Below are 22392 nucleotides of genomic sequence, written 5' to 3' on the forward strand. Positions count from 1 at the left end.
CCCGCTGGGAGGCCGGCTCGTGCGGGTGGTGCCGGAGGGAACCCGCAGGCGCCCGCACTCAGTGCCTTGGAGAGCTGCTCTCCCAGGTGTCCTGTGCCACCCTGCCTGGGACTCGCTCTGCCCGCGTCCCGGCCTGGAACCCAGTCTCTGTTTCCTACTTTCCTCTAACCAGGAATTAAACAAAAAGAAGTGTGGGGTGTGTGTGTATTGCTTCTGAAAGCTGAACAGTAAGATCTACATATAAACGATAGGTGTACAAATAAGTGAAAATCTTATGATTGCTTCTAGGCATCCATAGAACCTGGTTAAATGCTTTGGTCCACAAGAAAAAAAAATGTATCTGAAAAAGGGGTGTAATTTAGAAAGATGCGGGGGAGGGGGAGGAAGAGAGAGTTCACCATGGACTCAGAGTGGTTGGTCCCCTTGGTAAAACCCATTCTGACTTCGGTGCCTCTGACCATATATCCCTGTGGGGCAAATAAACATTTAGTTCAATTCCTCTTGCTGGGATTCGGCTCATACTCCTCAATGTTTCCTGTTTTAAAGTTCAAGACTTTCCAAAAGGTTCATAGAAAGGATTATTTTAAGGGATACATTTCCAGACACTTTGCTCAGAAAGGGAGAAATTTAAGAAAAATATGTGTGATGTTGGCGTTCCAGAAGGCTGTCCTTTCCCTTCAAATGTCACCCATTTACAATCTATGCCCAAGAGAAATGTGACTTCAGTGTTTTCAGCGAGGTTCAGAGCCATCAGCCGATGTGGGATAGCTGCTTACCTCCTGGTTTTAAACCGCATTGCCTCCCACAGACAGGACCCTTCTCTTACGCATCTTGATGGCCAGCACTTACTATATAAAGACGGAGTGAACATGAATTCAATGGACTGAATGTGTGGATGAGGCTATTCTGAAACCCGAGAACAAATTGATCCATGCAACTTGTTGGAGGCTGCAAATATGTTAACAATCGTGATAGATTACTGGGACAGACAGAAAAGAACTCTGCTATTTAAAACATAAGCCAAATATTTGTCCTAAGGGAGAGAAATGAGATAAGTGGTTTTCTCTGGGTATGGCCTGGGTGGGAGGGGACGAAAGAAACAGAAGTTGTTTAATAAAGGGGGAAACGTGGGCTTCCTCCCCTGATCCCAGGGAAAAAAGAGTAAATGCTCTGGAGTTGTTACATTTAGGGGCAGGCAGGGGGTGAGCGTGGCGGGGGGGGGGATGTCTAGTAAAATCTGAATTTCAGATAAGTGAGGAATTTTTTAAGGTAAGTATGTCCCATTTAATATTTGGTGACATACTTGCATAGGAAATACTGGAACTCTAGTCCAAGATAAAGAGAAATGGGAACATTTTCAAAGGGTAAAGTAAGGTGTTGCATCCTGGGGATGGTAGTGGATCTGGAACCTGAGGAATAATGATGGCCAGGGGAAGTTCCCAATTGCAGAGGCTAAAGGGACAGGGACTTTAAGATATAGTGCTGCCCCACTCCTCCCTCTCACCCCCCAAGCCTTTAGTGAAACTTTCTTCCATGGTCTTTAGTGGGAATGAAGGGTTTGGCCCCTGAGGTCAGGGTGGTGGCAGCACCTTCTTGATGTCTCCTCAGTTTTGGAGCTGAGAGTGCCAGAGGAGACAGAAACAGGCTGCTGGGCACACTAGCTTAGGATATGAGATAGACCTCTTCCTCAAATGTACCCAAGAAGGTGCAACTTTAAAGGGTAAAATGCCTCGCAGGGTTATACATGGAAACAGGAAAAGAGCAGCCAGAGAACAAGAATTTCCTCAAACAGCCTTTCTGGGTACCCATAATCATCACTACCTTATAGTATTTGCTCTTTCTCATGAACGCTAGGAATATGTTCTCATAAGAGAACAAGGATAATGTCACATCTCTTATTAGACCCACAGTATATTTACTTACAATGCTAACTTATTGACTATTAGGAAGCTTTGCATTAATCGCCTTTTGTACAATTTAAAATTTCAGCGGTTAATAATTGAAGAAAATTGACATATGGAAAATTCCCAATTTCTGGAAATAGATGTCATATATACTCAAACAGACCATTTTCCCCTAAAGTGAAATGGCGTTTTATTCAGCTTCTCTTGCCACTGATCAGTGTGTTCTGTGCTCCCTCTAGTGAGAAAGATGCTACTTACAGAAGGATTGTGTCAAATAATCTTTGGGAAATTTCTTCCTTTCTTATTAGAGAGCTATTTTTTTATTCTCTCTTGTTATAAGTAATGGATATATTTTAATTTTTAAAGCAGTCTATGTCAAACGTTCTCAGAAGACAACATTTTGGGAAGTCTTGTTTATACACTCTTTGGGAATTAAAAAATATATATTGTGAAAATGTATCCATTAAAGTATGCACTGAATTGTGCTTTCATTTTTTTCAGCATCTATTTTTTTTAGCACTTACTACGATAGGAGCCTTGTTCTGCAACCAGAGGGTCACAACATACAGTGTCCTGCTCCCAATGGTCTTGTGCTATTAACCAAATTAGCCAGTAGGTTTACTTATTGAAAAATTTTTTGATTGTGGTAAGAACACTTAACATGAGATCCACCCTCTTAAAAAATTTCTAAGTGTACAGTACAGCATTGTTCATTATAAGCACAATGTTGTATAGCAGATCTCCAGAAAAAATTTATTTTGTTTAAATGAAGTTTTATACCTGTTGTATAACTGAAATTTTATAACTTGCCAACACCTATTCTTTTTTTTTTTTTAAATTGTGTTCATTTCAACAGATGTGAAGTGATATTTCATTACGGTTTTCACTTGCATTTCCTGATGATTAGTGGTGTTGTGCATCTTTCACATACCTGAATAATATACATCAATTCAAGCTACTTAAGAAAAGAGAGAGAGAGAGAGAGAGAGAGAGAGAGAGAGAGAGAGAGAGAAGAGAGAGAGAAAGGCATTATAAAAATACAGGGTATTTTATCTACCCATTCTCACTTTATCTTTTACATCTATCTCATTCTTGCTTTATCTTTTACTCAAAGTCTTCACTATCTTTATCTATGACTCCAGGAAAAATGAGAAGAACACACAAAATTCTAAAGCTATGACTATCAAAGCTCTATAAAACCTCAAATTTCCAATGCCCAAATTATTGCCATTAGCCTTGATGCAGTAAGATCAATCTCTTCTTAAAATTACAAGTTGTCTCTTTGTGAGTTAAAATCAGGTTGCCTCATGCATTTGGACATTATTGCCAATAGTAGATTCTAACCTATTACAAGCTGATATGACAGAATGCTACAGGAGATTCATGTGATGCCTCCAGCTTTTTCACCAGCAAGCTGCATTTCTAAAACACCTACCTAAGTAGACTCTACATATTCTGAAACCTGGATATTGAGTTTTCCAAAGGAGGTATTAGAGAAAAAACTGCCTTCAAGCCTCAATGGAATACATCTCACCTGGTGATGTTAACCATCCACATCCTACTAAAACTCCAGGATGTTGATCTCAAATTAAAAGACATACACTTTCTTCTGACTTTAAATTTAGGATTCTTAGGAATTGTCCAGAAGCTTCTGACTATAGAAATTTTCCACCCAAGATGATGGAACACATTGTTGACTACAGAAAAAGCAGCTTCCGCCCAAGACAATGGAAGATTAATTTTCTTATTCTTCATTACCCATTTGCTTTTTCTTTACTAGTAATCTTATTTATTGTTCTATTTTGATAGCCTTTATTAAACTAACAAAAAGACTTCTCAATGATATCCTTTATCTTCATTCTATTATGTGGATTCTGTATGACCTTTGACCACTTAAGAAAAAACAAAACTTTATGAAGTGTTTTTTTCAAGTAATAGGTGCCATCAGACTAATTTAGTAACTGTTCCTTCAAGCAGTTCAAAAGGTAGATTATCGTTTATAGGACCTTCCATAACTTAAATTTCACTCACATCATTAATTCTAACTTCTGTTTAGCCTTATAAAAATTAAGCCATGATCTTATATTAGCAAAATATTTTTGCTGAAGTTATTACCAGCAAAAACCGTGAGAAGTAATATTAGGATCTCCCTGAAACAATCAATTTATTCTCTTCAGAGACACACCAACCTATTTAACATCATTCAAGGCATTTTCCCAACTTGACCGACAAACGTTTGGCCTGCTCCAGTTGAATTTGTTCGTAATATAATGTACCTACTAGTATAGTACTAAGTATGTGAAATATACCTTTCTGCCACATGCTAATTTAACTTGTGTTTTCAGAAAAATTGTTAGAAATTTAAAAGTACTAGGAATTATATTTTCCTGAAAAGAATGCTCAGAAACCTGTAAAAATAGGCAAGTGCAGGCAACTTGGAAAATTTTCCTGTAAGGAAAACTCCCTCTTTATGCATATGGGCTATACCTCTCACACAAAAAACAAACAAACAAACAAAAAAAAAACCCTACTGGAAAAGAGTAGCAAAAATTACACAACTTTGTCTCTGAAAGCCCAATAAACTCATTTAAATTTAAATTAATTAGCTAGAATTATCATGGATAATCCCATAGCCTTAGAATTATTCTTAACTAGTGAAGGAAAATTTGTGCTATACCAATGACTTTGTATTTTTTTAAATACTAGAGAACAAGTAGAATAATTCATAACTAAGATTTTTTTTAAAAAGGTACCTGGCTTTCTACACAGCCACAGGTGTTACAATTACCTGAGGTTTGTACTCAAAGGTGAATAAATAATGATCTTGTTTCAGGTACTTGGTTTTTATGCAGTTGACCAATATGTCTCATCCAGAGTCCTCAATGTTACTGCACTGTGTTAGACGATTCAACAACTCATTCTATGACAGAAGGAAGAGGGATTAACCCTAGTTGAACTATAGGCTCTGTTCTCTGAACATCCCTGATTTTGATCAGCAAAATCTCAGCAGCAGTGAGAACCTGAATATCATGGATATCACCTGCCTTTGCTCAAGAAGGAAGATTGAGAAGTAGAAATGCAGTCCCTGACATCCAGAAGTTGGCCTGATGCTATCATTAAGCCACAATGTTGCTACGTACTGACCCAGCACTCACAACTAGGCTCTTCTGTTGAACACGAACAATTGTACAGGACATCAACATCAGACAAAGTCATTCAGTGGCCGTAAGGGATCAAGACAAAGACAAGACTACTCTGTAATCATGTCTATGAACATTGTCCAAATCACAGAAGAAACTAGCATTCCCTTATCCTGGCTGATGTGAGTAACTACTGCTTCTTTGTCCATTACAGGTATAGCTTCACTCTAACTTTCCCTCCTACCTTAGATTTGTTAAGAAGTCGGTTTTCGGAAAGGAGATAGACGAAACAAGTATACAAGACGAGTGTGGATGGGAGAGTTGGAAGGGGTTGACCTCAGCGAATGTACCTCAATCAGATTGAGGACATTTTTAGCAAAGGCCAGCTTAGGAGTACCCTAATTAAGTTAATAACAATGTACCTACCTATATAGTTTAAGTTTAAAAAATTTGGCTCTCAAAAGAAATTTCAATTGTTGTACTGTTGATATTTGGCTCTGTTGACTAATGAGTTTGCCAACCACTACTTTAGCACATGGGATAGAAGACAAAAAACAAAACCAAAAATACTCTTTTAAAACTAGAGGAGGCTCTCTGCTCCCCTGTGCGTCAGACAGCCTCTCCTCCTCGCTGTGCCAGCAGCCACAACCCTGAGACACGATGGTGAAGGTCGGAGTGAACGGATTTGGCCGCATTGGGCGCCTGGTCACCAGGGCTGCTTTTAACTCTGGCAAAGTGGATATTGTCGCCATCAATGACCCCTTCATTGACCTCAACTACATGGTCTACATGTTCCAGTATGACTCTACTCACGGCAAGTTCAAGGGCACAGTCAAGGCTGAGAACGGGAAGCTGGTCATCAACGGGAAGTCCATCTCCATCTTCCAGGAGCGAGATCCCGCCAACATCAAGTGGGGTGATGCTGGTGCCGAGTATGTTGTGGAGTCCACCGGTGTCTTCACTACCATGGAGAAGGCTGGGGCTCACTTGAAGGGCGGAGCTAAGAGGGTCATCATCTCTGCCCCCTCTGCGGATGCCCCCATGTTTGTGATGGGTGTGAACCATGACAAGTATGACAACTCCCTCAAGATTGTCAGCAATGCCTCCTGCACCACCAACTGCTTGGCCCCCCTGGCCAAGGTCATCCATGACAACTTTGGCATCGTGGAGGGACTCATGACCACAGTCCACGCCATCACCGCCACCCAGAAGACCGTGGATGGCCCCTCTGGGAAGCTGTGGCGTGATGGCCGAGGGGCTGCCCAGAACATCATCCCTGCTTCGACTGGCGCTGCCAAGGCTGTGGGCAAGGTCATCCCTGAGCTGAATGGGAAGCTCACCGGCATGGCCTTCCGTGTCCCCACCCCCAATGTGTCGGTGGTGGATCTGACCTGCCGCCTGGAGAAAGCTGCCAAATACGATGATATCAAGAAGGTAGTGAAGCAGGCATCAGAGGGCCCCCTCAAGGCATCCTGGGCTACACTGAGGACCAGGTGGTCTCCTGCGACTTTAACAGTGACACCCACTCCTCCACCTTTGATGCTGGGGCTGGCATCGCCCTCAATGACCACTCTGTCAAGCTCATTTCCTGGTATGACAATGAATTCGGCTACAGCAACAGGGTGGTGGACCTTATGGTCCACATGGCCTCCAAGGAGTAAGAGTCCCCTGGACCACCAGCCCCAGCGAGAGGAAGAGAGGCCCTCCGCTGGTGGGGAGTCCCTGCCCCAGATCGAACCCCTGACACACTGAGAATCTCCTGACCACCTTTTCCATCCCAGACCCCCTGGAGAAGGGGAGGGGCCTAGGGAGCCCTGCTTTGTCGTGCACCATCAATAAAGTTCACTGTACCCAGCCAAAAAAAAAAAAAAAAAACTAGAGGAATATTGGACAGAATCCACCAGTTGAATTTAAATGGAATCTTTATTTTTGGAGACATTTCAATATTATATGTATATTGTTTTGTACATATATTTTATACATATACTAGAGGCCTGGTGCACGAATTTGTGCATGAGTGGGGTCCTGCCAGGGGGAGGGGCCGTGGGCGGTTGGCTGGCCAGCCCTGCCCCCTGGTCAAACTCCCAGTCAAAGGGACAATTTGCATATTAGCCTTTTATTATATAGGATTCCCAATCATTTTTGGCTCTTCTTATAGGGCAGTTGTCCATCCCTTTATTTTTTACTTTACTGGATGATGTTTAAGAAATCTATGAACAGTGGGATATTAATCAATGTAATTTCCTGGCTTTATTGCAAACCATACCAGTTATCTCGGGAACTTGAGAAGAGACTACAAAGAGAAACACTGCCTTTATTTTGTTGTACTGATGTTCTGTTCAAGGGAAATAGCAACTAAAACTGTATTCAGTATCTAATCTTGGAATAAAGCCAAGAATTAGGTAAAAAAAAAAAAGTTTATAAAACAGATTAGATTGCAATCTAAAAACCCACACAGCTAGCTGGGCAAAAAAATAATACTGAAATGTGATTTTTGACACATCAGAACTGAGCAACGAAAACAGGATCCTCTTTGAGTTACAGAGAAGCTTTTAGTAAATTCCAAAATATGAAGGGAAAAAAAAGATGTGGTTTTTTTTATCACCACTATATCATTATCTTGAATCAATAGCTGTAATTAAGCTGAGCCAGACTATCATCTGCTATTGAAATATATGGAACTAATTAGACCTGAGGTATGTTACCAGAATAAGGTTGGGACAATAAAAATGTACACAAACGAGGCTTTCTGAAATGATGAACACAAGTCATAATAATATTTCTGGAATAAATTAAAAACTAGACCAAAGAGAGAATGAAATCAATCAGGTGGATAGAGATCCTACGTTTTCTACATGTGGGCTAGACAATGACACCACGGGCAAGGGAAGGGGAGTAGGGCAGGGATATGAAGACAGAAGAACATAAGATCTGAAGATTGTGGTGAATCTTCAAAGGAGCAGCACTCCATTGCTAACGCCAGGATCCAGTGGGTGCCCCATTGTCCTCCTCATTGCTACCTGGCATATGTAATAGGATAGTCTTTACACTGTTATTTATAACAGTGAAACATTGGAACAATTTTAAGACCCCTGATTAATGAATTAAAAATTACATTTTTAAATGTTTATTAGTTTTGATTTTACAGTTTTTTATGTTTTTTTTTTTTTAAACTGAGACTGCAGTGCAAAGACTGACAATCTGGAAAAAAATCTTTTTAAATAAAAAATATGTTAGGTATATGCGCTTAACAAAATACTAAGGAAAATTTTTTTGAAAAGTATTTATCTGAAAACATATTTATGTTTTATGTAGTTGAAAAGTGGGCTTCAAAAATTTACATAAAGTATTATTCCATTTATTCACTTAAATGTATGTCTCTGCACAGGAAAAAGATTTACCGACAACATACTAATTTAATATTTAGCACTGGTTATCTTTGGATGTTAAATAACATGATTTTTGTCTTTATTTCATTTGTTCATTGTTACATTTTTCACAATTTATTTGCTCCAAGTATACGTTAATCCAGCGATTAGGAAAAACAATGCTGGGTAGAAAAGAATAATTAAATGTAAAAACCAAAGCCATAAAAGAATTAGGAAGACACATAGGTGAATGGTTATCTCATCGTTACTTAGCAAAAAGCTTTTAATTAGTAAAAGCAAAGGGGGAACCCACAGTTTTCGAAAAAGCTCAAGATATTTGCCATCATACTTTTATATAGTAAAAGCACTATTAATTAAATTTAAATGTAAAACACTGGAAAAAAATTGTAAATGTAACAGTAGGAACAGACTAGGTTATGCTGAAGTAACAAACAGCCCCTAAATATCAAAAACTTAACACAATAGTTTACCTCTTGTTCCTGTAACATGGCCAGTGTGGAGCTAAACGAGGGCCCCACTAGTGGTAGCCACGCAGAGATCTAGGATGGTATAGGTTCCTATGTGAGTAATAAAATTAAAAAAAAAAAGTGATAACATCTAGCATTGGGAAACAGCTCAGTCCTACTATTTAAATACCTCACTGGGAGTTTAGAATACATTGAAAATTTCATGGGAGGAAAACTCCACCAGCATAAAATAATCTAAATATACAATAACTAGAGGCCCGGTGCATGAAATTTGTGCACAGGTATGGTCTCTAGGTCTGGCTGGTGATCAGGGCTGATCAGGTTCTCCACCTCCCCGCCTCCTCCTTCCCTCACTCCTTTAGCACCCCACCACCACTGCTGGTACATGACATGTTCCACGCTGCCCCCTGGTGGTCAGCACACATCATAGCAAGCAATCAAACTCCCGGTCTTCTGGTCGAACTCCCGAGGGGACACTTTGCATATTAACCTTTTATATATATAGATGGTTATTTATTAAATATGAATAATCTATTCAAATGCCATAATAGTATAACACCACTAAAAATTGTATTTAGAAAAATAGGAATATAGTTTCAATGTATTTTCAAGAGTAATAAGCTGTTTTGAAAGCATCACATAGAGAGTATATGATTCTCAATAACAATTTGCATAGAAATGTAATCTGCATAGCAAAATGATTAGAGTGAAGCAAAGTAAACTATTCTTAATAGTAAATATTTCTGATAGAGGATGCTTTGTAATTATAGGTGATTTCTATTCTCATGTTGCATTTTTCTGTTTTCAAAGATGACTAGTATTTGGGAAGAAAAGGGGTTAGCAGCAGCCCTGCTTTTATTCTCTTAGTATTTTATGGAGGGTAGTCTGGGCAAAGATAGAAAGATGACCTTGTCCAGTTCCTTTGTAAATGTGCTTTGTAAATGACAGACCTTCTGGCAAACAGATTAGTGATATTTAATAGTGAGAGATACTCATCTATGACACACTTCCAGCAATAGATGTCTGGTCTGTTTAGAATTGCTTATAGTAAAATACACCTGTAATCTATGGGTTTCTGAAACATAAGTCATGGGAAGATATCACATAAATTATGTACTTACCGAAATACATAGAAATGCTTCCTGACTAAATTAGCTCCCTTTTGTATAAATGCCACCTGTACAGATCTCACAAAGACCTTGAATGTTTAATCTGGGCCAGAGCATGTCCTAATGTAGCAAAAAGAACCTCAGCCATGGTGTTGGCAGTTTGGAACTTTTTCACATGATCTCTGCCTTGTAATTATTTGAATTCTTAAAGTTATTGAGAGTGAAAACTGGATCAGATCTCTGTGCTTGTGAATCTAACTTGACAATATGATCCTTTGTGTTAGCTCATATTATTTTCACTACCAGAAAAAATGTTTAAAAGGGACAAGAAACTCACAGGAATGTGAGGTACATGTTAGATTCATGAAAATATAATCACTGTGATGGTTTATATATTAGCTTTCAATTTTATAAATGGTTTGAGGGGCAAGGTTAAATGCAATGTTCACAAGAAAGCTATTTGACAACTCTGTGTTTTACATTACTATGGTCACTGGTAACACCATTGGAATCTATGAGAATGTCAATCTATTCCAAAACTTACTATTGCATCTCAGATACATGACCTCCCTCAGTTGATTGGCGGCATGGGACGCTAATTGTAGCGAGAACAGTTCTTTTCTGCCTGCAGCTGGAAGAGCTGATTGTATATCCCTCATGAACAAGTCAACTGATCCAGGAGTTGGGAGCTAAAATGGTATATTGGGCTCTGGAATGAAGGTGTCTGGGATTGAAACTCAGGTACAAAATTAACCCATTTTGTGACTTAAAATATTCAACAGTCTTTTTTTAGTCCTGAAGCTTACTCATTTGTAAATTAGACATAAATGTATCCCTTTCTGCATGCAGAGGCTCTGAGAAGTAAAAGTATAGAGAGGGCTAGAGGAAGTGTGGTTTTTAACTCTTTTAATAAATTCAATATTTCCTAAAAGCTTAGCGTAGGGTCTTCATAAAACCTTCAACATTCCTCCATATTTTTCCTCCATATTTTTCCATACCTTTTGGCACATGGTCTTTCTCATGATCAGGAAAGCCTGTTAGGTTAGAGGACAAATGAAAACAAAACAAAACAAACTCCTATGTGGAGTTTTGAAGAGTAAAGCAAACTAAAGGAAAGCTAATGGGTTCATTGGATTTTGATTCTGAGGATGCGAGCCCAGAGAAATGTGGACCCACACTGAGATGCATTTATGGATTTTGAGTACTTATTGATTTTAACACATCTCATCATCATTTCATTATCTTGTCCTGTTTTCAGAAAGCTCTGTAATATCAAGAAACTTATCCAGCTCCCAATGAGCTATTCAAAAGGCACAGCCAGGCAAGTGCCCATGGTCTCCAAGGAAAACTGCTCTATTTCCTTCTTAGCTCCATAATTTCATTTAATACTTGCTTGTCAAAGCTGATGGAATTCCACGGCCCTGATTCCTGTCTGCTAGCTTCAGAGTGACATTTTCCATTTCTACAAATCCTTTGGTAGTAATTGAAATAAGAACTCTTCATTTTTCCCACCTAAATAGTTTCCTCCCCACCCCGGGGAGACACTCATCTTTAACGAGTTAACAGGATAAGGCAAACCTATTTCTCATGTGTGCCCAGGACACAGGACTGTGAAGTGGGACTGCTGATTCGGTCCAGCTTTGCTTGACACATGCAGAATAAACCCTTTTTCCACCAGAGCCCCGTGCTTGACTGCAGCCAGGAGCCCTTATTACGTTCTCTGTGGATGTCACGGAACACTGAGCATTCAACAGTAATGATTCTGAAGTTCCATTTCTTTTCAATGGACTCATCTCCTGAAATTCATCTTTCTAATTCCTGCTGTTCTGAATCCCAGCAGAGTTATGATGAGTTTAAGCGATCATCAATTAATGTCAAAACTCTGACTTGGGGTGGTGAAAACACAATGCAATTTACGGATGATGTATTATAGAATTGTACACCTGAAACCTACATAATTTTATTAACCAATGTCACCCCAATAAATTCATTAAAAACCCTTCAATGTAACACCTTCAGAACTGCCTTTGACAACCACTAGAATACAAAATGAATTCACTAATGATCAGTTCTGGAGCAGAATTGTCTAAGAAATCGGTGATGATGGGACATTTAGGCTGAGCTCATAAAATATTCATGGATTTTTAAAATGTGGATTTAAAAAAGTTGAGCACAGGGTATAAAATTAGGGCCCAAAGAACAGTCACCGAATACAAGGACCCTGGAACTTTTTTTTTTTTTCAAATTTAGAATATTTCTCTCCTTTTGGTTAACAACAATTTACCCTGGTACTTGTTAGAGAGAAAAATTCAGAGGCCTCTCTAAAATCTCAACTCTATTAGAGGTCATATTTTTTTTAGTATTTATTGAATTGTTACGATAAAACATAAGCCTTCCTATAATTTCAAAGTGCTTCAAATCGATTGTATACAGATGGTTTTCAACAGAATGGGCTTACTTTCTTCTGGGGACAAAGCACTAATGCAATGTGTTCCTATGCATATTCTCATGCGCTCCATTCCTGCCTTTTTACGCATGTCGTCTTATATAATAAAAGGCTAATATGCAAAGCGACTGAACAGTGGAACAACCAGTTGCTATGACACACACTGACCACCAGGGGGCAGATGCTTGACACAGGAGCTGCGCCCTGGTGGTCAGTGCAGCCAGAAGCTGGGCTCATGGCTGGCGAGCGCAGCAGTGGGCCTAAGCCATCAGTTGGACATCCCCCAAGGGCTCCCAGACTGCAAGAGGACGCAGGCCAGGCTGAGGGACCCCTAGCCCTGAATGCAAGAATTTCGTGCACTGGGCCTCTAGTGAACCGATAGGGCCTTACAACAACCAGTTTGGGCCTAACCCACTCAAGGGAGACTTTCAGTGCTCTTATACCAAGTGTTTGGGGCTCAAGTCCATGTAGGACTGCATGGCTCTTTGCCCTTTTTACATGACAAGAACACCATCTTTAAAATTTTACTTTTATTTTAATAGACAGGTGCGTGCATTACTGTTGTGTTATGGAACATGCATATGTACCAATTTAGTAGATACTGCCAACAGGTTTTTACATTGTTTCTCCAATGGATTCCCCAAATGGCAATAAACGCACATCCTCACTGACGTGATCTCTAGAACCACTATGTCCAGCTAGCTCACTGGGACCACTAAGTGCACAGCCCTTAGCATGCTGTAGGAAGCCCACTGAAATCTGACCTCTGTATGTCTCTACTTTCTCCTCCATCATGAACTCTAATTCTAGATGTTAAGATAAGCACTAGCTTTCTGGGCAACCTGCGCTCTTTCTTTCACATTTCCACTCCTTTCCATACCATGTTCTCTCTGCCTGGATGCCCTTTATTTTTCTGTCACCCTAAAAACTTGTTCTCAGTGTTAGGCAAAGTCAAGGTCTTTCTCCTCGGCATTCTTGTAGCGCGTACTACTCTCTTACAGTGTTTAAAGCATTTGTTGAAGTTGTTTTCATGTTTGACTTTTGTATCACTTACCTCTCAGCACTTAGGAATGAAACCAGGAAGTACACAGTTTGTTTACTTGTTTGTTAAGTGAGTGAATGAGCCAATGAATGACTGAGAACTGCTGTTATACAATCCTGCCTGACCCCCACCCCCATTTTATTCCTAGCTTCACCAGGGCAAATTGGGTTATCATGGAGAGAATTCAAAGAGTCCTAAGGCAGGAAGAGAACTTAGAGTTTCACAGGTTATTTTATGTCTCCAAATTCCAGCAGAGTCTATTTCCTATGCCAGATAGAGCCAGTCATATATGCTTAGCTGGGTAGTTGGTAGATATTCAGTTTGATTTTGAAGATTCTTCTGCTCTTATCTCCTCTATCTTCCCTCCCCAGTAAGAAATGCCTAAAATGCCTTTTCTATGCACTGCCAGAGAGAAAATGTGGTCTCAGCACAAATACAGTGATGGATCCAGAGGGCTGGCAGCTGAGTCAAAATCACTTGTTTTTATTTAAACGAACTATCATTATTCAGATAGTCAATTTTGCTCCCTGCAGCAGGAGGTCTGAGAGGCACATTTTCCTGGCAGTTGCACAGGCTCTATTCTAAAGGTACTTTTAAGGTATCCTTTCATTTTGCCATACCTATGAAAGTGGTAAGTTCTATTATTATCTTGCTTTTACAAGGCATAGGGGGCTAAGTAACTTGCCCAAGACCCTAGTGACAGATCTTGGATTTGAACCTAATCCGCCTGGTCCCAGAGCCTGGGAACTTAACCACTGTATTATATTGTTTCACAGTATCCCCTTTTGGAGAATCAAATTGCACTCCGCTTTTTGCTATATCTGCTTTTTTTATTTCACTCCATCTTCTTGCTATAGCTGCCTTTTTATTTCACAATGTGCATAATCAGGCTGCTAGAAGTCCTGCAGTGAAAACATGTTTACATGGGTTTAGCCAAGTGTTTTCCAAATTTATTTGCCTGTGGAACCCATAGTTTATGGTACCAGTGTTCTAGGACACATTTGGGAAAATATCGTTTGAAAGGATCAGCAGCCAATTCTTTTCAATGCGCAAGGTTCTGTGGGAGTTGAAGGAGACACAGTGAAAGCTGAGCACCTAGGTTGCAGATAAAAACTGTCATAAAGGCAAAGGGAGCAGAAGTTGAGATTCAGCACAGCAGCGTGCATGCCTCCTTCTCTGATGGGGTGGCTTGGTTTGTTAACCACCTAGTTTAACCTGTGTTTTAGCTGTCAATCACGGATCACAGTGCTGACTTCCCAGGGTTGTTATTGAAATTAAATGTGGGTTTATGTAAAGGTGCTTATCCCAGTGCTTGGCACATACAACTGCTACCAAATATTAATTTCCTTGCATGGTTTTCCCTCATAGAAAGACTAACTTAATTGACCGTTTAGCTGAGGGCTGGTCTTCTCTGTGACAATTGTGCCTGCCCAACCAATGTGCCATGTCTTTTTGCTCAGGATATTCACTGGGAAAATTAATCAGAAACAATGCTTTCTGTTTAGAAATGAGTTAGAGAAAATGTTTTTGTGGATTTGAGGGAGTATCCACATTTGGACTTTGATTAATATCTAAGACAGTGTCGACAAACTCATTAGTCAACAGAGCCAAATATCAACAGTACAACGATTGAAATTTCTTTTGAGAGCCAAATTTTTTAAACTTAAACTATATAGGTAGGTACATTGTTATTAACTTAATTAGGGTACTCCTAAGGCTTAGGAAGAGCCACACTCAAGGAGCCAAAGAGCCGCATGTGGCTCGCGAGCCGCAGTTTGCCAACCACTGATCTAAGAGGATCTGTCTTTTAACCTATCCCTTGGAAGACAAGAGAGCTTAAAAGAATAGTTTTCCTTGTATTGCAAAGATAAAGATAAAAATTGAGTGCTCAGGAATGACAGGGAGAAAGGCAGAGGAACTATTGGTTCTGGGAGGGAGATGGAAGACAGGCTGCTGCATTCTCCTTATTCCCTGGCAAGGAAGCCATGGCAGATCCCTGTGTTACTGCCCCTACTGGTCCTCCCCCTCCTCCCCTGCTCTGGGACTCACTGGGCAGCTTTAACCAATGAGCTCCCCACTTCTGTGCTGTGGGTGGGCATGGTAGTTAACAGGCTCTGAGCATTAGAACTTTCTACACGTGAGGAGACATAGCCCTGGAGACATGCTCACCTGCCACTCTTCTGCTTTTTCTGAAATCTCAAGGGTATGAAATAGGCCCCTGCCTCTTCACTTTCCCCCCATGGAAACTTGGCTTCCGTCTCCCTCCTGGGCTCTGACTGGCTCTTGGGGAAGGCTCCTCCTCCTCCGGCCCTTCCTGCCTCATTCAGCCTCTCACATTTCACATCTTTTTTATCCTTGGGTGGGATCCATTCTTCCTCTCGACCCTTCCTCTTTGTCCCTTCTCCAGTTCTCAATTCCTATGACTGTCCACCTTCTTCCCCCTTCTAGGATTTGGGGCTTTCCCAGGCTTCCCCCTGGGACACACGTACTGCTATTTGAGTGTCTTTAATCTGTAAGGGCTGGCCAGGGACAGAGACTCCCCCTGCCAGAAGGCAAGGGCTGATTTCTTCTAAACACACGTCAGTCTGTAACTGGCTCTGACCTTTATGCTTTTTTTCCTGGTACAAAGAGACAGATACAGCAAAGAACAATAGGTGGGCCGCTAGGAGAACAACATGACCAGTCTTTTGTCTCCAACCTAAAGAAACCAGATTTTATTTTTGAGCCTTACAAACTGTCTCCTTTGATTACAAATCTTTTATTTTTTCAGAAATAGGAGGTTTTAGTTTTCCTTCTTGTTTTCAGATTCCAATGATCCTTCACGGCTCAACACACATGCCACACCATCTGGGAGGCTTCCCTGACCTTTCTGTCAGAGGGAATGACTCCCTCCTCCCTGTCCTCAGGGCTTCCCTTATGGCCTCTGCCTCCCTGTGGTTTGCAGAGCAGGTGCTTTCAGGGTCATTCTCCTCTCCACTCAACTGCCAGTCCCCTAAGGGCACCTTCTTGGAATCTGCAGCACCTTCTTGGAAATAGCTCAGCCGGGTGTTTTCAGAAGAAGAATGATTCTCAAGTTTTAGTCATTGAGGGATGGAATATACAAACAGACAGTGGCCAGACGGTATAGAACAAAAGGTCCTGACCCACAATCATTATAGCAACCAGCCTGGGAAGTCCAACCACAAGCTCTGCAGCAATCAGCCCAGAACCGTTAGAACTTGGTCAATAACTGCCAGTTTTCATCGATTTTTTTGCCCCCACTTCCAACTCAGAACCAACCAAGAAAGTAAATTATTTTCTCAACCAGTCACTTAGGAAACCCCACCCCTAGCTAGCCTTCTTCAGCTTCCTCACGTTAACAATCTCCAATCGGTGCACACCCAAAGCCTTCCCTTTTTTCCCAGTGTAAAGCTTTCCTACGCCTGTGCTTGTCTTTGAGTGGCTGCCAAATGTAACTAATGGTGGCTGACTCCACTGCTAGAACAAATTCTGGATAAATAGCCTTTGCTTGTTCTCATTTGGAAGTTTTTATTTACTTTTACATGGCATAAGAATCATTAATAAGTGGTCTTGTTAAAATATAGGGTGCTGAGTTCCAACCTCCAAGATTCTAATTCAGTAGGTACAGGATGGGGCCTGAGATTCTGCATCCTATATAATAAAAGGGTAATATGCAAACTGATCCTAACAGCAGAACGACTGGGAATGACTGGTCACTATGACACACACTGACCACCAGGGGGCAGACGCTCAATGCAGGAGCTGCCCCCTGGTGGTCAGTGTGCTCTGACAGGGGGAGCTCTGCTCAGCCACAAGCCAGGCTGATGGCTGCCAGTACAGCGGTGGTGGTGGGAGCCTCTCCTGCCTCCTCAGCAGCACTAAGGATGTCCGACTGCAGCTTAGGCCTGCTCCCCGCTGGCAAGTAGACATCCCCCGAGGGCTGCTGGGCTGCCAGAGGAATGCCTGACTGCCAGTTTGGGCCCGATCCCTCAGGGAATGGGCCTAAGCCAGCAGGTGGACATCCTCCGAGGGGTCTCAGACTGCAAGAGGGCATAGGCCAGGCTGAGGGACCCCCCCGAGTGCACAAATTTTTGTGCACCGGGCCTCTAGTTTTTAATGAGTCCCCAGATGACCTTGAGTAGCACTGAGATGGAGTGGTCAGAGGAAGGAGTGCCATTATAAAATATTAATTTATGTTCTCCCCTCACCAAATTTTCTTTCCCTTTGCCTTGCTCCTGTCCACACAAAGAGGCTATCCTGAGTTCAGTATCTCAGGGGAGAAATGAAGCATGCAGGAAGGGAAATACTTAAGGATTTTTCTCTTGGCTTTTGCTTCATCAAAATTCAAGTTTTTAGGATAGTGGTTCTTAACATGGGGCTATTTTCCCTGCAGGAAATATGTTGCATTTCTGATTTCCCAAGTAGGGGGTATCTTATGGGTATATGTAGGATGCTACTAAATGTTCTAGAACTACAGGACAAGCCTCAACCTACAAAGAATGATCTGTTAGAATGTTAGTAGTGCTGAGGCTGAGGTATAGAAGAGTAGAGAGGCACAGATGCAATGTTAGGAGTTTGAGGCAACAATGGTTTCCTCCATTTTCTAAGATTCACTGGGTTGTGGGAGTAAAGGTAGAAGGAAAGAGAGGAAAGGTATGTGGAGGGGCCTGTGCCATGTTCCCTGGATAGACCTCTGGGGAGACAGAAGGACTTAGAGGAGCGGTTCTCAACCTGTGGGTCGCGACTCTTGGGGGGGGGTGTCGAACGACCCTTTCACAGGGGTCGCCTAAAACCATAGAAAAACACATATATAATTACATATTGTTTTTGTGATTAATCACTATGCTTTAATTATGTTCAATTTGTAACAATGAAAATACATCCTGCATATCAGATATTTACGTTATGATTCATAACAGTAGCAAAATTACAGTTATGAAGTAGCAACGAAAATAATTTTATGGTTGGGGGTCACCACAACATGAGGAACTGTATTAAAGGGTCGCGGCATTAGGAAGGTTGAGAACCACTGACTTAGAGGGATGCAAGTTGAGTCTGAATCAAGAGGGACAGTTGAACAGCTTCAGAGAAATGACCCCACCCTACCCAAAGCTGCGTTATCCCAACATGGAAGTGAGAGTGAGAGCGAGAGCAAGGGAAAGGGGGAGAGAGAGAGAGAGAGAGAGAGAGAGAGAGAGAGAGAGAGAGAGAGAGTTGCTGTAGGGTGACAATGCCAGGTGAGAGGGAGAAGGGAGACCTCAGGGATAAATGATGGACAGATGAACAAGGGCCAGAGGGGAGGGCTCCTTGGAGGACAGACAGCATAGACAACCAGAAATCACTTCTTCTCCTTGCCTTGTACTTTGAAAGCCCCTGAAACCTAGATGAGGCCCTGGGAAAACTGGCATGATAGACCCTAATACACTGAGATTAATTTTCCAGTATAACCAGCACCTCTGGGAACATAAATCTTTCTATATTTGTCTGTGTTCATGGATAATCTGCTCTGCTTCAGAAACCTCGTGTGTATATTCAGGTTAATATTAATAAGTGTGGATATTAAAAACTGAACAGGGTCCAAAATAGAAAATAAGCTGAGTTAGAGAAAAATAGAGAGACTCTTTCCTGCACAGGAGTTTTTGGCCTGTACTGCTGATAGTCAAAACCATCTACCCCCACACGCAGGCTGGACATCTAGAATTACCGCTGTGCCTTACTGTTCTCATTAACACGGCATTGTACTATTTCTGTCTTCATTAGCATAACTTTTCTATTCAGGCAAATGGCTTGAGTGTTCGTTATGGACATTTCCCAAAAGACTCATCAACTCTTTAATGGAAAACATCAATAGATGGTTTGAACCATAAGATTAAAAAAAAAATCCCTCTTCTCAAAATCCTCACCTTGCAGATTTCACCAATCCTCGACTGCTCTATTGTAATCCTTGCACAACCCCGATCAAGCCCCAAGGTTGTCCTTCAATCCCCCTCGAAAGACCTGCCATAAATCCAGCATCCACTTCTCAATACATTCTGACTTACCTTTGCTGACAAGTTGTGCCAGGTGGCCTTCTCCCTTGACGGTGGTGAGCCATAAACTCAGCTTTGTCTACTAACAGGTTGTGTTGGTGACACTTGGGGAGCCAAGTTACCATGCTTGGTGATCATGTTACAGAATTTACAAGGCAACTGAAAAATACACAGGAGTACCCAGAGATACAGGGAAACTCATTTATTTCCAGATATACTAGTACGTGACCCAGGGGAGCCTGGTTCCAAATCCTGAGCAAACCAATATGGAGGAAGCTTTCTCTTTATACCCTTTGGTTTCTTTGTCCCCCAAATAAGGATCAGACTTCCAGACCTTTCACAGACTTTGCAAAAAGCCCCGTGTATTGGGATGGGGGCTGTGAGACCACACCTAAAGGGCTAGCCTGGCGCTAGTGCTGATAACCCCCTCCAGGGGTTGTGTATTGTTCATGGTTTATGGCCTCTGTAAAATGTGAGTATTTAGGTAAACAGGTCTTGCAAGACCAGATAATTAAGGAAGGGGCAGTGACTATACTATAGGCTAACAGGAATGTTCATTAGGGATACTGATTAATTAGGTACAGAGTCAGGCTGCTGTCTACTCCCCCCAAATGTCTTATATTCCTCATCAATCACAGTAACGACTATTGAAAACCAAAATTCAACAGAGTCCATTTGAAGATCTAATTGGCTTTACTAAGCAATTCATGAAACAGGCAGCAGTTCTTCTAGCTACTAGAAGGGGTTGCACAAAATGGCAGGGTTTTGTAAGAAGAAGGGTGGGGCAAGGGAGTTATTCACAAAAGAAAAGAAAGGATTATTTTACCCAGGACATTTTATTTGGGGGTGGGAGAGGGAATGGCAAGGGGTTTTATCATGCAGATTGCCTCTTCTTACTATGGGGTAAGTGGATGGAGGGACCATGAGACAGATTACCTTATGGCTCTTGACCAGAAAATTCCAGACTGGTTGATTAAAATTACATTTCTGGGACAGGTTGAAACTACAATTAGATCAGGTATTAAATCTAGGCTTGCTGTCATGGGCTTTAGTATGAGTGACACCATTTGGGGCCTGTGGTTTTCTCTTTAACAAAACAATCAAGGGATGCCATCTCTGCTCCCCGTGTTTCCCTTTTTCCTGGGCTATCTTATGTCCTCAGACCTCCTGATTGCTTCCTCCAGCCCAGATGCGTTACTGATGGTCTACTTCATGCCTGGATTGGGCACAGCTTGTTCAGTGCTCTTTTGTTGATTGCAAAAGGGGTCCACATTGAGCCTGGAGACAAGGAGGCAATGACCAGAAGCAAGCAGTCTGGTTCACAGGGTTTTCATCTAGTTCAGTGATTCCCAAAGTGGGCGCTACCGCCCCCTGGTGGGCGCTGCAGCGATCCAGGGGAGCGGTGATGGCCACAGGTGCATTTGTTTAAACTTTTTTTGTATTACCTTTCTATTCTGAGTTCAATAAATAGTTTCATAATTTCAAACTTCAATGTTTCTAATTTACACCTTTCTTTACTATATTTTACAAAAAAGGTAGAAACATTAATACATATATCTTTCTGTTTAATTGCTATTAAAATTTAAAAAAAATTAATTTCCAGGGGCGCTGAGTAATATTTTTTCTGGAAAGGGGGCCATAGGCCAAATAAGTTTGGGAACCACTGATCTAGTTGGATGCTTCTGGGATTCATGGTATAGCTGGATAGGTTGGTGATTGTTGGGGAAATGTAGCTAAAAACAAAAATATTCCTCCAATCCAGAAAATCTCCACAAGGTAGTAGGAAAAGGAAACGGTTTTATTATTGAATAAGGTTTAAGCCAGAACGTGATGCTCCTCACAGGCAATCTGCTAAGAGATGGCAAAGGCAGAAAGGAAATGCACCCCTCTGTATAGCCAAGCAGATACATTTCATCACCTACGTGTCCCCAAGATAAACAATAACTTGTTCTCAAGAGGACTTGTCAGAACCCTTGGTCACACATAGTTCATCCTCAGTTAATCTTGTAATTGGGTGGTCATCTGTGTTAGCTAATTGGTTTTATCTAGAGAAAAAACAAACTTCTCATGTGATTATGACAAGAGGTAGTTTTGCAACTTGGAGCAAGGCACCCACCAAAGTTAGGCCTCTAGCTTATCTCCTTTGATGTTTGCATTTCAAAAAGCGGTGCCCAGGTCTTTGAAAAAGACATTTCTGGGTTATAAAGCTGACAAAAAGCCTATCTACTTTTCAAAAAGATTTATATAGCTTTCAAAGAAACGAGAAAGTACTTACAATTTTATGTTTTCTAAAGTCAATGCTCCAAGAAAAAGGAAAGGATGGAAATCTCTTTATTTTCAACAGGGAGAAGTAAGCCTCTTAGTTTAAATTTTCCTTTGTCCTTACATTATGCATTGATTTGACTGAGATGACAAGTTCTGCTATAGTGGTTATTTCATCTATGTGGGGCAAAAAATTTGTGCTTGGGTCAAGCACTTTTTAAAGCCCATCTTCAGGATAGACTTCCATTGTCTTCACATTATTTTGCTACTGTATAAGTAGTAGATAACTGAGAGCAATGCAAAACAATTTCTGTATGTAGACATGTGAATTTTGTCTTGTACAGTAGAAGTGCAATTGATTCCTCTCCTCTACTATGGAATAAGCCAGTTTGGCTTCCATTTGCATGTTCATTTTAATCTTCCCAATTAATAGATCTGTTTCTTGTTTGGCTTCTCCTTTGAACCAAATTTCCATCATACCAGATTCTTTATTGGAATAATGAATTAGGTAAAACCTTTAACATGTGTTCATTTTATAACTGTATGAGAGTCAGGATTTTACTTTTTTGGAAATAAACTTTTAACATCTGGCATAAATCCAGTC

The 22392-nt window shown here is 41.1% G+C and overlaps 1 pseudogene; it reads left to right on the top strand.

Moving 5' to 3' along the window:
- Positions 1 to 5636: 5636 nt before the first annotated feature.
- Positions 5637 to 6919, top strand: LOC102435764 (annotated as a pseudogene).
- The last annotated feature ends 15473 nt before the right edge of the window (positions 6920 to 22392 follow it).

Source organism: Myotis lucifugus, unplaced genomic scaffold (genome assembly GCF_000147115.1).
Source record: "Myotis lucifugus unplaced genomic scaffold, Myoluc2.0 scaffold_277, whole genome shotgun sequence".
NCBI classification, from domain to species: Eukaryota; Metazoa; Chordata; class Mammalia; order Chiroptera; family Vespertilionidae; genus Myotis; species Myotis lucifugus.